The following is a 12,973-nucleotide window of genomic DNA, read 5'->3' as shown; positions in this document are numbered from 1 at the left end:
ACCCCGCACACTTTCTCGCAAAATCTCACTTATTCTCTAGTGGGAAAACCCTCGCAAATTTTTTTCAGTGTTGACTCGTGTGACACGCTAATCTATGTAATTAGTCACGCATTGTCAATGGATTTCATTACGGTATCGATGAATAGTGATAACTCTGGTGTTCAACGGGCCGATGCTGATTGGTAAGGGGGCGGTGCGAGCGTCGGGACGCAAGCGGGGACGCCACGATGCCTATAAAAGATGTTCACGTTCATACTGTGGCCCTCACAGTTACAACCCCACATTACAAACGACTTCACAGCCTACAAGACATCGACCAACAGGTGACTAACGCGGTGAGTACGCTACTTTCTCGCATGATTTTTCGCCCCGAAACTTCGACTTTCGGTCTCTCGATACTTACATTTTTTTCTTTAAATTGTAAATTTTCGACGAGTTTGCCAATTTTCGTTTAAAAAATGGGACGCATCCAAAGTCAACACTAAAGCAGTTTCCGGTCATTAAAGTTCTAAGGTGACTTAAATTGGCTCAAGCAACCTTTCCGATGCTCATTGATCTTTAATGATAAATCCACAAAAGAGCGGAACATCTCCAATAGTGCGTGAAATTATTAGGCTTTTGCAATTTTGTAATTGATTAACCCGGCGCATCCACCATTTTTACAAAAGCTTTGTAATCAACCATCACCCTTTTTTATTAAGCTGGGAGAAAGTTGAAAGTTTAGAAACTTCTCCACTGTTTTACTTACTTAATAAAGGGCTTTCGCCTGCACAAACTCAGGTTATTGTTACTAGTTGTTTTGTTTATATTAAATCATTTTACGCACGCCGAAATTCGATAAACACCATTGTGATTGATTTTTGTGGGCTTTCTAAATGTTAACCATTAGAGAAGCACTTAAGGTTTAAGATGATTTATTGTGGTATAGTATCATCGTGTCAAAGGTGCTATAAAAAAATCCAAATTTGATACAAATCGGTTTTTTACATTAACGGTATTTGTCGTAACTACTGTTAGTAAACGCAAATTTGTAACAATGTATTGTTTTGTATTCAGTGCCTAAAAACAAATTCGTTAATACTGCACAATGCAGAGAAATTGTAAATGTTCGATGCACTCACGATACATTTTACCATTGTGTGCACTCAGCAATTTTATTGCACGTTATTTGCACCACAATTTAATCTGAAGCTGCATGTGTCACTTATTTATTACATCGCCTTAATATAATGTATGTTTTTCAATAATAAAAACTAATTAATGATCTTCAAAAACCTTTTTTTTTTATTTTGTTTCATAAAATTTGATCTGTTCTAACCACATTTTCTTTATTAGTTAAGGTGTGTACTTTGCTCATTTAAATATTACCCTTAGACCGAGGTAATTCTATATATTTTTTGCATCGTAAACCACTTCACTTCCGGTAAAATTTAATTTGTGGGAAACAAAGTACCTACTCGAGTTTTGTCTGATAATGAATGAAGTCTTTAAATAAAAATGTTTGATACTGACATTTGAAAATTATAATTAATACTTCCTTCCTCATCCGAGCAATTAATTAAAATTCGTCAAGGAAATGGAATTTGCTTCCCCTATATCGGTTTTGAGATTTCATAAAAACCTCAAGATTACCACATTTAGAATTAATTATTTTCCCCTCAAAATAAAATTTATAGAAAGGTACAACATATTACTATTGAGAATGCATTATAAGAACTATTTTTTAGTAGGAATAAATACTTAATTAAATTCATAAATTCAAGGTCTAAGAGACGCCTATCTAATTTATTTAAGTTGTAATTAAATATTTGCCTGGATTTTAACTTTGCGATCTAGATTCAGGTGCGTGAGCTTGTAATTTCAGATTTGCATCGTCTAACATAATTAAATAACGTCAAGGGAGAGGAGGCACTTTGGAAAAATGCAAATCTTTCTTTAAACTATTAAAACTTGATGATATAGGCGAATGTAAACAATTATTTAAAAAAAGAAATATGTATACACGACACAGAATTTGGGTCTCCAGAAAAATTTCACCGAAACGTTGAACTTAGCGAAGGTTAAAATAAATCATCTTTTTTTGTTATTTCATTTCTTATGACCATTTTTGCATCTCGGCTACGACCCTCGCTCAGATTTGTCCCAACAAAATCTTTACAAGAACAAACGAATTAGCAACATAACAAACTTTTTCTCCAACTTTATGAGCACACATTATTTATGTTCTACTCAGCGCAACATCATTAAAATTCCATCCAGGACCGCAGCTTTGTTATCCTTCATTTGACTGAAAGCTTCTTTTTCTAAACCTATATCCAACATATTTCAATTTACATGTATTACCTTTGCCCCGACTGAATTTAGATACATAGATAAGTAATTTCCTACATCTTTGATGAAATTTACTCGAAAGCAATTTGGGTATTTATGGCAGCGTGTATGCGATATTTTTTGTAAATGTTCAGAAATAACATCCGCTGTTAGATCTGTGATAATTATGTAAAAAAAAAGTCCGCCAACTCTTTTTATTGGCCATTATACATTTTGGAGCGTCAAAGTTCTGATGCTTTGTGTTCGAAATTCCAGCTAATCACAATTTTAAAACAATTTTTTTATTAATCCCCAGAATGTTTGTACAGCGAAAACGTGTCCAGTAATCTGTACGCATTGCGTATCTTCATACAATCGCATATAAAAATAATGGGTAGAGAGAAATTTCGGCATTTCAGATGAAAAGGTTCCGGATTTAGCCCAAATTAACTTCATAGTTTCTATTTCGTTACCAATTTTGTTAAAATTAATACAATTAAAATAGTAATATTTTACATAACACAAGCACAATTACAACATAGAAAACCTGTTTATAAAAAATCTATGCAGCTTGCAGATTAACAACTTTCAGGGAAAAGCACAAAACAATGAAACAAATCACTGATAAATTTAAAACGTCATCAAAAACGTTTCTAATATTCAAAAAAACTTAGTTTATGCAGCAAATTTTCTACGTTAACTGTACTTTTTTTCTTAAATGGCTAATAAAATATAGATCACTACAATATATCAACTTTTGAATAATGGATGATTACTTAATAATAGTCACCCTGGGACATAAATGAAGCAAAATAAAAAGTCTGTTTTAATAGGTAAATCTTAACTGTCTAACATATCTCTATGTCAATAAATACCAGTACTGAAATGTGTTGAAACATACACCAAATAACACTACTCACGCAATGAGAAAATTAATGCAAAAAACAAAACAAAACTATTACAAGCTTCCAGTTAGTGATAATTTAAATGCATCACTATCGCTGTAATGTGTACGTGTTTTCAGAACTTGACGTTAATTTTGTATGCACACGATAGTTAAGTGTGAGGTTGTGTTAAGGTTTTACAGCAATGATAGCGTGTCATACAAAGTCAAATGTTAAATACTTCCACTGATACATATAGTGTATTTAGTATACCTGATACTAATAAAACTATGTGTAAAATAGTATAGATGTTTAGTCATCGGTCGTTATTGGCCAATTATGTTGTTAATTTTTGTTATTAATTAATTAATTTTTGTCAACCTAGGACCACCTGCCAAGAATAACAACAAAAATTAGTATGGATGTTCTGAGAATTTTGGGAAAATTAAATTAAATTCTTTTTGGTTAAATAATAAATTAACAACACTAGAAAATACAAATAAATTACTAAACCTCAAATAACGTGTATCTCTAAGTAAAACTCCTTGAGGAAACAAATAAAGAAATTTTAATCGTTAACCAGTAAACACTAAATCAGTGTTAATCTATAAAATTTGCTTTACAAATTTTCTTTTTATATGATAACACAAATGTGTATTATTTAAAAATCAACTATTTAACCCTAAATTTCAACCGAGATTTAATTACCAAAATTTTGGTTTCCACGGCTTACACTAGAGAATCAAAAAGGCCACTTAAATGTAGTACTGAACAAGTACCGCGTGATCAGAGATGTTTGAATCTATTGGCAATCCTGGATTTTTATTTGAAATTGGTACCATGATGTTTTCTATTATTTCCGGTTGTCAACTGTCAAAATTGACAGATTGTTAGTATTTTTAATTTTCATTAAAATGTAGGTCACGTATCCAAAACATACCTACCCTAAATTTATCGCATGTCACGATTGAAATATCTGTCACACAATTACTTTCGTTATGCCAACATAAGCGCAAGAAACGTTCACACTTTTGTTTAAAAAGTACTGCCAACAGACTCAGTCATTTCTAATCACACGGTATTATCACCTCATGTCTTCTATAATCAGTAACATACTTCATTAATGACGCTACTGAATGTAATTCGATAAAAAAACCTTCAAAGTGTTATCTTTTCTCCACTCTGAATTCAATGAATAGATAATTTTAATATCGTTACAGGTATTAGTGAAAGAACGACATTTTGGTTTTAATAAGTGTTTGAAATGTTCTTACATATTCACCTAAATATATTATTGACGTATAATAAACAAATCGTAAAACATAAATGGAGACGTTTTCGAACATTATTAAAGCAGGGGTACTATTTTTCAGAAACTTTGTAAGTCTTGAGAAATACATATAAAATAAGAAAGACTTTAAAACTATCGAATTGTGTGATCTCAAAATCAAGCATTTTACCAGTGGTTTACATATGATCATATTTTTACAAAACGTTAAGATATGAAAGAACCTCTTTTAATAATTAAAATACAACCAATTAATTCATTTAATAACAATGATGTGCACATCCCTTCAGTTTAGCTGGATATCATCATCATTTTCCATGATATTTGGATGTTACAACGATTTTTTTGTCGCTCTCACATCGATATTTCTAGTGTTTCATACAAAAATATGTATTCAGACATATGAAACGTAAAACTCAAAAAACGACAATGGCTATCTATTTACGTACCTTAAACCAAGTAAACAAAATGTTTTTTTGCAGTCTTTAAAAAATTGTAAACATAAAATAAATTCGAGTGTTATTTACAAAAGTGTAAATAATTTTAAATGTTCATAACGTTGCTTGCATGGGACTTTAAAATACTCTGAAATAGATTACATCCTGCCGATTCTGAACAAGTCTTCCATCATTTTAAAAGTAAATTTTACAAATTCAAAAATATTTACGGATCATATTAGGGGATTATTGACACAAATTTTAGTTTCCTTGAAAAAATTAAACAAAATTATCTCAAAAATGTATAATAAATATTTCCTCCCCAAGTTTCGTCTTTTCAAAATGTAGTTTGTACAAGATTAGTTACCTGGCGTTTGTAGATTCAAAAAATTTGTTCAAAAACTGCATAAGTGTAATTTTTTAAGCTTTCTCTTGTGGTTTTTAAGATTTCCGACACCTAACGGGTCCAAAATTATATTTTTGTCGCAATTTACAAGTTCTGAGCCATACTTCGACTTTTTTTGACAATTCAAGTTCTTGACGAACCAGCTGTATATAAAATCGCCTTATTTTGCGAAAATTTAACGCTAGAGATTGAAAGAACGTATAAATTAACATTGTAATTTGCAGTTAACAACAAGGGATTATTTTTTCGTTATATTTCAATAACAAATTTTAAAATCGTTAATCACATAATACCATAATAAGATATAGAAATTTTGATAACATCTTTTTTTAAAAATAACTCGTTTAACAAATTTTTACAAATGAATTCTCTTTTATGATGTAATAAAACTTACTCATTTAAATTTCGAACCGTATAAGATAAAATACCGAAATTTTATTAAATGCAGAACCATAAATCAAATGGTTTCGGAATTTGTAGAAAAAAGTTGAAGCGAATTTTGTTTTGATTTTACATTTTACGCGAAAAGTAATTTTTTACATTTTTTATGAGAAAGATGTATGAGAAAAAAGATTTAAAGACCTCAAATTTAGCTCTTACAACGGATTGTTTCACGCATCATAAAGTTTTTGCATGTTTAATATATAATTAAAAAGTTGGGAAATTGGAAGTTTCTCTTGCAAATTGTTTACAAAAACCTTATGAATATGTCTTACAAAAACTTAATTTCAATATTCTAGCCTAAACTGTTTGAAATTGTTGAAAAATTAAAACAAGCAAACGCCTTCATTACAACTTTTTGTGTACAGATCTAAATTGTTACAATAACATAAGAATATACGGAGATAATGTTCCATACCATAATGCATTTTTTATATAATATACCTTATAAATAATAAAAGAAAGAACACGCGACGAAAAGAATAATTTATAAGTAGTGCAAACCGTTTCATTTCTCAATTCTATCGCTTTCTTTCAATTTCCGTCATTTAGACGGATGCTGCTAACCCCAACTCTCCTGTGAAAAACGAAACTCCGTTAATCAACGCGCAATGACGCTACAACAAGTTTTTTAATATCTTGCGTAAAGTTTCTTGTTAATATTTCCATTGAACATAATTTTCTCCGCACACAATGGCCCTCATAACGGCTCCACATTATTAAAAAACCCACGATCGGCCACAAACCAAACCGCAAACCCACACTTAAGATAATTCAATTAGAATAACGACAAATTGTCCCAATTCAAAACAATCCTAAACCCTCCATCGATTTGTTTTTATTAAATTATTGAAATACCTGACGGAACGCAGCAACTAGGCTCAAGCCATGCATAACAAACGCACCACTTGATACAAAACTTCAAAGAAGTCGAAAACTCGCCAATAACAATAAAAAATACCACAACTTTCTGCAAGACGTACGTATTAAGGGTTGTTCGGCGAACTGACGCACGAGATATTAGTAGTTAGATTAATTCAATAGGGAAAGTGGAGGCGGTGGCTTCTGTGGATGCAAACTAATCAAAATTTAATCTGCCACTCGTGACCCTCGATGATGGTGGTAAGTTTTATTGTAAATGAAAAGTGCAAACTGTGGACGTAATGAGGTTTGACCACCGGTTGATTGCCTGTTTTAGGTCGACCGCTGCAAAGTTAGCAAATAGCTTGCTGATTTTCAAGTGCACATGCACATACTGGTACTGGGAAAACAAAGAAAAAACGGTAATATGATTAGGCTTGTGTTTATTTGCTGCTGACGCAGATATTCTGCGATTTATAGCTGCGGCAGAATGAATATAGAGAAAAATGGGGAAGTTGCGATGTCTGTTAAATAGATTAATCCCGTGCAAACAAAAGACAATTTAAATGTGTTAGGACTAAAAACTCTACGTTATCATCACCCGAAACTTGAATAAAAGTAAGAATTAAAACTACGAGAATGAAATTATTGTTAATAACAGCGGTATTTTTTATGGTAAAATTAATAGGAATTATAAAATGAATATACAAAGTTAGAATAAGTTAATATGGTTCAATTTTTTACACACATCAACAAAATGTAGCCGTCAAATGCAGAAAATGTAACAAAAATATATTAACAATGATGATCACGTTGCCCAACTAAGCGTGAAATAAAACAGTGACGAACAATTAAAACATATAAACTGTACAAGTGTGCAAATATACAAACTAAAGAAAATCTAAGTGATACTTGGAACAGAGTCGATGCGTTTACTATAAACGTATTGATGAAAAGGTTAAATTTGATGTTTGACTCCTCTCACATTAAATATTAAGTTTCCTGCTGCAATAACCAGTGGCATCTCGTCCATGGGATCAACTGGTCAATGACCCCCCAAAAAATAAGGCATTATACCATGACATGAACAAAAAAATCAACCAGGACACCATTCTCATTGGCGGTTCGTTGGGTCAATTATAAATCTTGACCTCGCGTAGAGATTTCCTTTGAGTCCAAGTGAAATAAACTTATATCAAAATTTGCTTAAAGCAGACAAAGTCAAATATGGTCCTATAAGACGTAACGTGGTCAATGGCCACGTCCCACCAAAGAAAAATTAATTGTGTTTCGAACTTCGAAAATAATAATGCAGAGTGCGTTGTTTGATTCCATAGTTGTTCAAGTTGTCGAAACGCTGACAGTTCTACAAAAATGCAAATGGTGCTTATTTTTAGACATGTTCATAATGATTTAGTATACGAACGATTTTTAGGCTTTATTAATTTCTTCAGGAATAAACCTGAGCATTTTTTTAAATTCTCGATTAGTTGAATATTTTGAACAATCCAGAAAAACTAGTGCATATAGGTCAGAGCTACGACGATGCCTCAATGATGACCGGAAAATTTGAAGGAGTTCAAGGGACAATAAAAGATTCACAAATTTTGCTCATTGTTATGCCCACCAGTTAAATTTAATTATGCAAAAAGCTGCTTCACTAGAAAAACAAATGAAAGTTCTCCTCCATGCTTTTCCACTTTTTTTTTAAATCTTCTAAAAGAATTTCTACCTTGGTGATGTAGTGAAAGTAAAAACTACCAAAGGCGGTACCAACGGGGTAAAATTTGATCATAAGTAAATTGTGTTGAAACTGTACTCGTATGTATTTAAAAACGAAAATTTGGCAGATATTGATAGAATATTAGACAATAAGACCGACCAAAACTGGGTAGTGAAGATTTCATACATTGGCTAGAATTTTTCAAAAAAAATTTGCAACACTGCAATATTTTTTCTAAGCGCCTGCAAAAAAGAAATATTGAAGCTGTAGCTGTAATACAAACCCAGATCTTTTTACAATTTCACGTGAAAATTTTCTAACAAGACGATAAGGAAAATAATGTAAAGCTTCGTATAGGAATATGTAATTGACCCTCCAGTAGAGTAAACTACGAGCCGCCACTGCCAATAACTCTCAACAAGTTCTCATTCAAATATTAATAAAAACAACACTTTTCATGTAGTCTGACACTGTCAGAATATCAGAGGACTTAACCCCAAGCTAAACTGTGTATTCTTTGTCCAGTGTAGCATGTTATTATTTTATACCCGTGGCTGAAACACGATTGAATTTCTATTCCTCTTGACATGAATATCAACGATAATCTTGTCTTCGGTACTCAAGAAGTTTTCAGAGCTTTACAATTTATTTTTCAAATCTCTTTTAAGTAAGAATAAAAATGCCTGCTAGAATTCCATATCTAGTGTTATTATTTTGTTAATATCCTGTACATAAAAAACAACATGAGGGAAGACGACGTATTAATACTAAGTTAAAAGTTAAAACAGTATTTAATAAAATATTGGCATCAAGTGTCTTTCCTTCACAATGGAAAATTTTTCGTATATGATTTTTTTCAAAGATGGCGACTGTCCTAATATAAAAAACTACAGACAGACGGTCATAATTAACAATTTCTATAAAATATTTGAATTTATTTTACAGAGCAAAACGCATATTCACATTGCTAATATTAATAACATTTAATTTTACTAACATGATTTTATCGCTCGAAGATCCACCCTAACAAATTTAGATTACACAATATTCGTGTGAATCATTAGCTTTATCTTATATACCATACTCTACTTATCTAAAAATTTGCTATCTTCGGATATTTTAAAGATATAGTCACAATTTTTGAGGCATATTTGACAAACGCAAAAGTGCAAGAGGCATACATCGACATTATTTTGACATAACTTGGGGGACCACAAAGTTCGGTCCTGGGACCTTTGTTCTTTGAATTTTTTATTAATGATTTACCATCACTCCATCAGTGTTACATATACCACATCTACTATGTGCTGATGTTTTAAAAACGTACAACTTTATTGATTCCTTAAAAGAAAGCTTTAGGATAATTTTTGTTTACTCACTTGATGGTACTTACATCAAACGAACGAAAATTTCTTATAAAAGATTAGGTTCTGTGATACGTAAAGGTGGATATCTACAAAACAGCAATAGTCAAGGTCATACTATGCTGTCATAATCATATATGGCATATTTACTATGCAAACCTCTAGTTAAATCTCATCTTGAATATGCACAGGTTTTAAGGTCAGCCATCTATTCCGTGTAGATACATACATCATTCCACTTGAAAATATTCAAATATTAAATGGTGAATATCCACTTAGTAATTACCCAAATGATTTGTTATAACAATAAATTCGTACTTCTATGTCTTTATCAAATATTTTTTTATTCTTCATCTAAATTCTGTATCAGTTATATTTTATACTACAATTCTCCACAAAGTGTAGCATGCTAAAAAAATTTCATTATTATGTGGTTTCAATAGCCAAATTTTTAGTCAAAGCACAAAAGTTAAAATCTATATTAGATTATAATCACTTATTGAGGTCTCTGTTGGTGACGTGGCTTATAATTAAGTATTAATCTGCTGGCCAACTTTATAAAAATAATAATAACATTTATCCAACAAAAAAACTTCTTAACTAAATAATAAGACTTTCGATCATATTCACCATATTGTACCATATAATCGAAAAAAAAAGTTCTCTAATGAGCCATGGAATTTATTTTTCAAATAATGATGTTGAGACCATCAAAGCATTCTATGTTTAGTTTCACAGTTACGGGAAAACAATATCAAAGAAAGTGTTAAACAGGTGCAATATCAACATTATTATTTTTAAAATAAATTTCATGGCTTATTAGACAACTTTTTTTTTCGATTATATGGTACAACAAAGTATGAATTTATTTTTTATTTATAAAAATGCCAACCATGCGTATACGATTTTATTTTTATTGTACGTAAACCAGAAGTTCGATTTAGGATACACTATATAGGACAGTAAAATTAGAACATCATATTTACCTTTACTATTATTAGTATTTTCCAGTTTTCCCTACATATGACATAATACAACATCCTGCATTAAAGATGGAGCGACGTCTGTTATTATAAAGTATGTATATATAAACACTAATTACGTAATTAGGCACTGTCAAAATCCCCTCTTAACAGTACTTTCAGTCGTTCGAAACCTTAATTACTACAAAGCTTGAAAAGATATTACAAGACACACTAACAGCTTGTTTCAGAATATTAATTAGTGCAGGGATTTTCACTGTAGCTACATGGTAGCCATCATTTATATGAAATTTAATTTAGTTCAATGTTTCCTAAAGTTTAAGTGCCGAAATGCTTATTACAGAGTTGGGTAAAATTTTAAAATCTGAGTTAACGAAATTGGATATGTTCATCAACTCGTGGAGGTTATTTAAAGGTGTACCTGAATAGGAAGCTTCAAACCAATTCGTGACGGATTAAAATTAATTAGGAAGAAAATCTCCTAAAACACAGATTTACATCAACATTGAATTTTAATAACGTATGATTTTGGCATTCTTTTAGGTTTCTAAAATGCAAAACTTTGGACCTGACAAAGTATTAAATTTAGGACAAACTATTTCAATCCATACTAATTAGTATCTAAATTTGTCTTTATTTTATTATTATTATTAAATTTGAATTTAAACCGTGTAATTTATTTAATTAAAATTAGACCATCAGTTTTAATAAAGCTTAACTTCAACCTCTTATTTAATAAACAATCTTTATTTTAACACAAACTTATGTATACGTAGGTAGGCTCGATCTCAATAAGATTCATTCGGAGCTTTTATGAATAAACCCTCCAATAAATTTTTATGAATACCGTATAACATTATACTCACCTTTTTATATTTTCCGGCGATGCACTATAAACATGAGACTGCTATCTGCTGTCTCGTAAAACAAAGATCTAAATTTTTATCAACTAGCTTGAGATGAGTAGTATACAGGTGTAAATGGAAAAATGTCCTATTTATTTTTCTAAATATATGCTTTTCATTTTCAAGTAAATAATAAATTTTTAATGAACATTTTTATTAAGATCGTGACATATATCACAACATAAGATGATAGTATATGATGGCTACGTTACCTCTGTTATGGAGTTTCACCTCATAATTTCCGTGTTATTACGTTGTGTATGTGAAATAGTTCGGACATAATCTTCTCTTTCCTTAAAATGGTAATTCAGTGCCACAATTAATGAAGGGAAAGTCTGTCATAATATTCATTAGCCCATGAGGAAGTTAGACCATATTAAGTTACTTAATTTAACTTAAAATTTAATTTTGCAAATTTACTTCGAGGAAAATTATAATATGGGATTATTATTCGCAATTTCAAGGGAAGATGTTTGACTGTTTGACCAAAGGTTAAATTATTATTAAGTAATTTACTTTAAATTTTAAAAATTTGGTCGGGGCAGCGACCGAAAACAACATATTCCGTCTCTTTTTGAATGTGAACAACCTATCTGTGATTTTTGCCGGGGTAGCAATATAGTTATTGTAAGACACAAACAAAAATTTCTGGTTTACAGTTCAATACTTTAGTTCGTAAATTTAGTCTTTGTAGACTCATAATGTCATAATATACGGGATTTTTATTTGCAATTCGTAATATACAACTTTCAATACTTTGTATTTGCTTGTTTCTATAAAATCGTTGATAAATATTAACAATCTGACGTAATTTACTTTAATTAGATACCCATTTCTAAAGGTCAGTACAAATGCGACTAAAAGCTGTGCCGGTGTCAATTAACCACCACTCTAGGCTCGAAATGGACTCGCTTGAGAAAACGACGTGTGTCACGTGAACCGCAGGTCAGATTGCAGTTTGCAATAACATATGTATCTCTTTCGGTTATCACGTGGTAGAACTGACACGTGAATAACTACCACCGTAATGAAAAATACTTTGTTTTATTAGATTCTCTGCTGAATTCACTACAGCAAGACATACCTCCATCTTCTTTCCAATATAAAACTCAAGGGAAATTTCTCTTGATCCCTTAATTTGAATGGAATAATCCCGCAAGTTTATCTCTTGTAGTTCGGTAACCCAAATCAATCACCACAACCTATAACGCAACAGAGGATATCACAAACCAAATTAAATTGGAAATGGTCACTGGTTAAAACTCCGTTAAAAACAACAGTCCAGTGGGACACTTTTCAACCGACAATTGTTGCGGCCCAATAGGACTGTAAAAGCAAGCTAAAAATGAGATAAACGGGACAGCCCCGCTT

At 31.2% G+C, this 12,973-nt stretch overlaps 1 protein-coding gene across 5 annotated transcripts in view; it reads left to right on the top strand.

Moving 5' to 3' along the window:
- Positions 1–261: 261 nt before the first annotated feature.
- LOC135127445 (diuretic hormone class 2) overlaps positions 262–12,973 on the top strand; it is a 58,322-nt gene continuing 45,610 nt past the window's right edge. For all 5 annotated transcript variants that reach the window (XM_064053891.1, XM_064053890.1, XM_064053889.1 and 2 more), the window contains exon 1: positions 262–335. The gene's annotated coding sequence lies outside the window, so the exon portion shown is untranslated. The remainder of the gene's footprint in view (positions 336–12,973) is intronic.

Source organism: Zophobas morio, unplaced genomic scaffold (assembly GCF_036711695.1).
Source record: "Zophobas morio isolate AGI-343-1 ecotype UQ-CSIRO unplaced genomic scaffold, CSIRO_AGI_Zmor_V1 ptg000011l, whole genome shotgun sequence".
In the NCBI taxonomy this organism is placed as follows: Eukaryota; Metazoa; Arthropoda; class Insecta; order Coleoptera; family Tenebrionidae; genus Zophobas; species Zophobas morio.
Note: the sequence above shows the minus strand (reverse complement) of the source record. Positions and strands in the feature narration are given on the sequence as shown.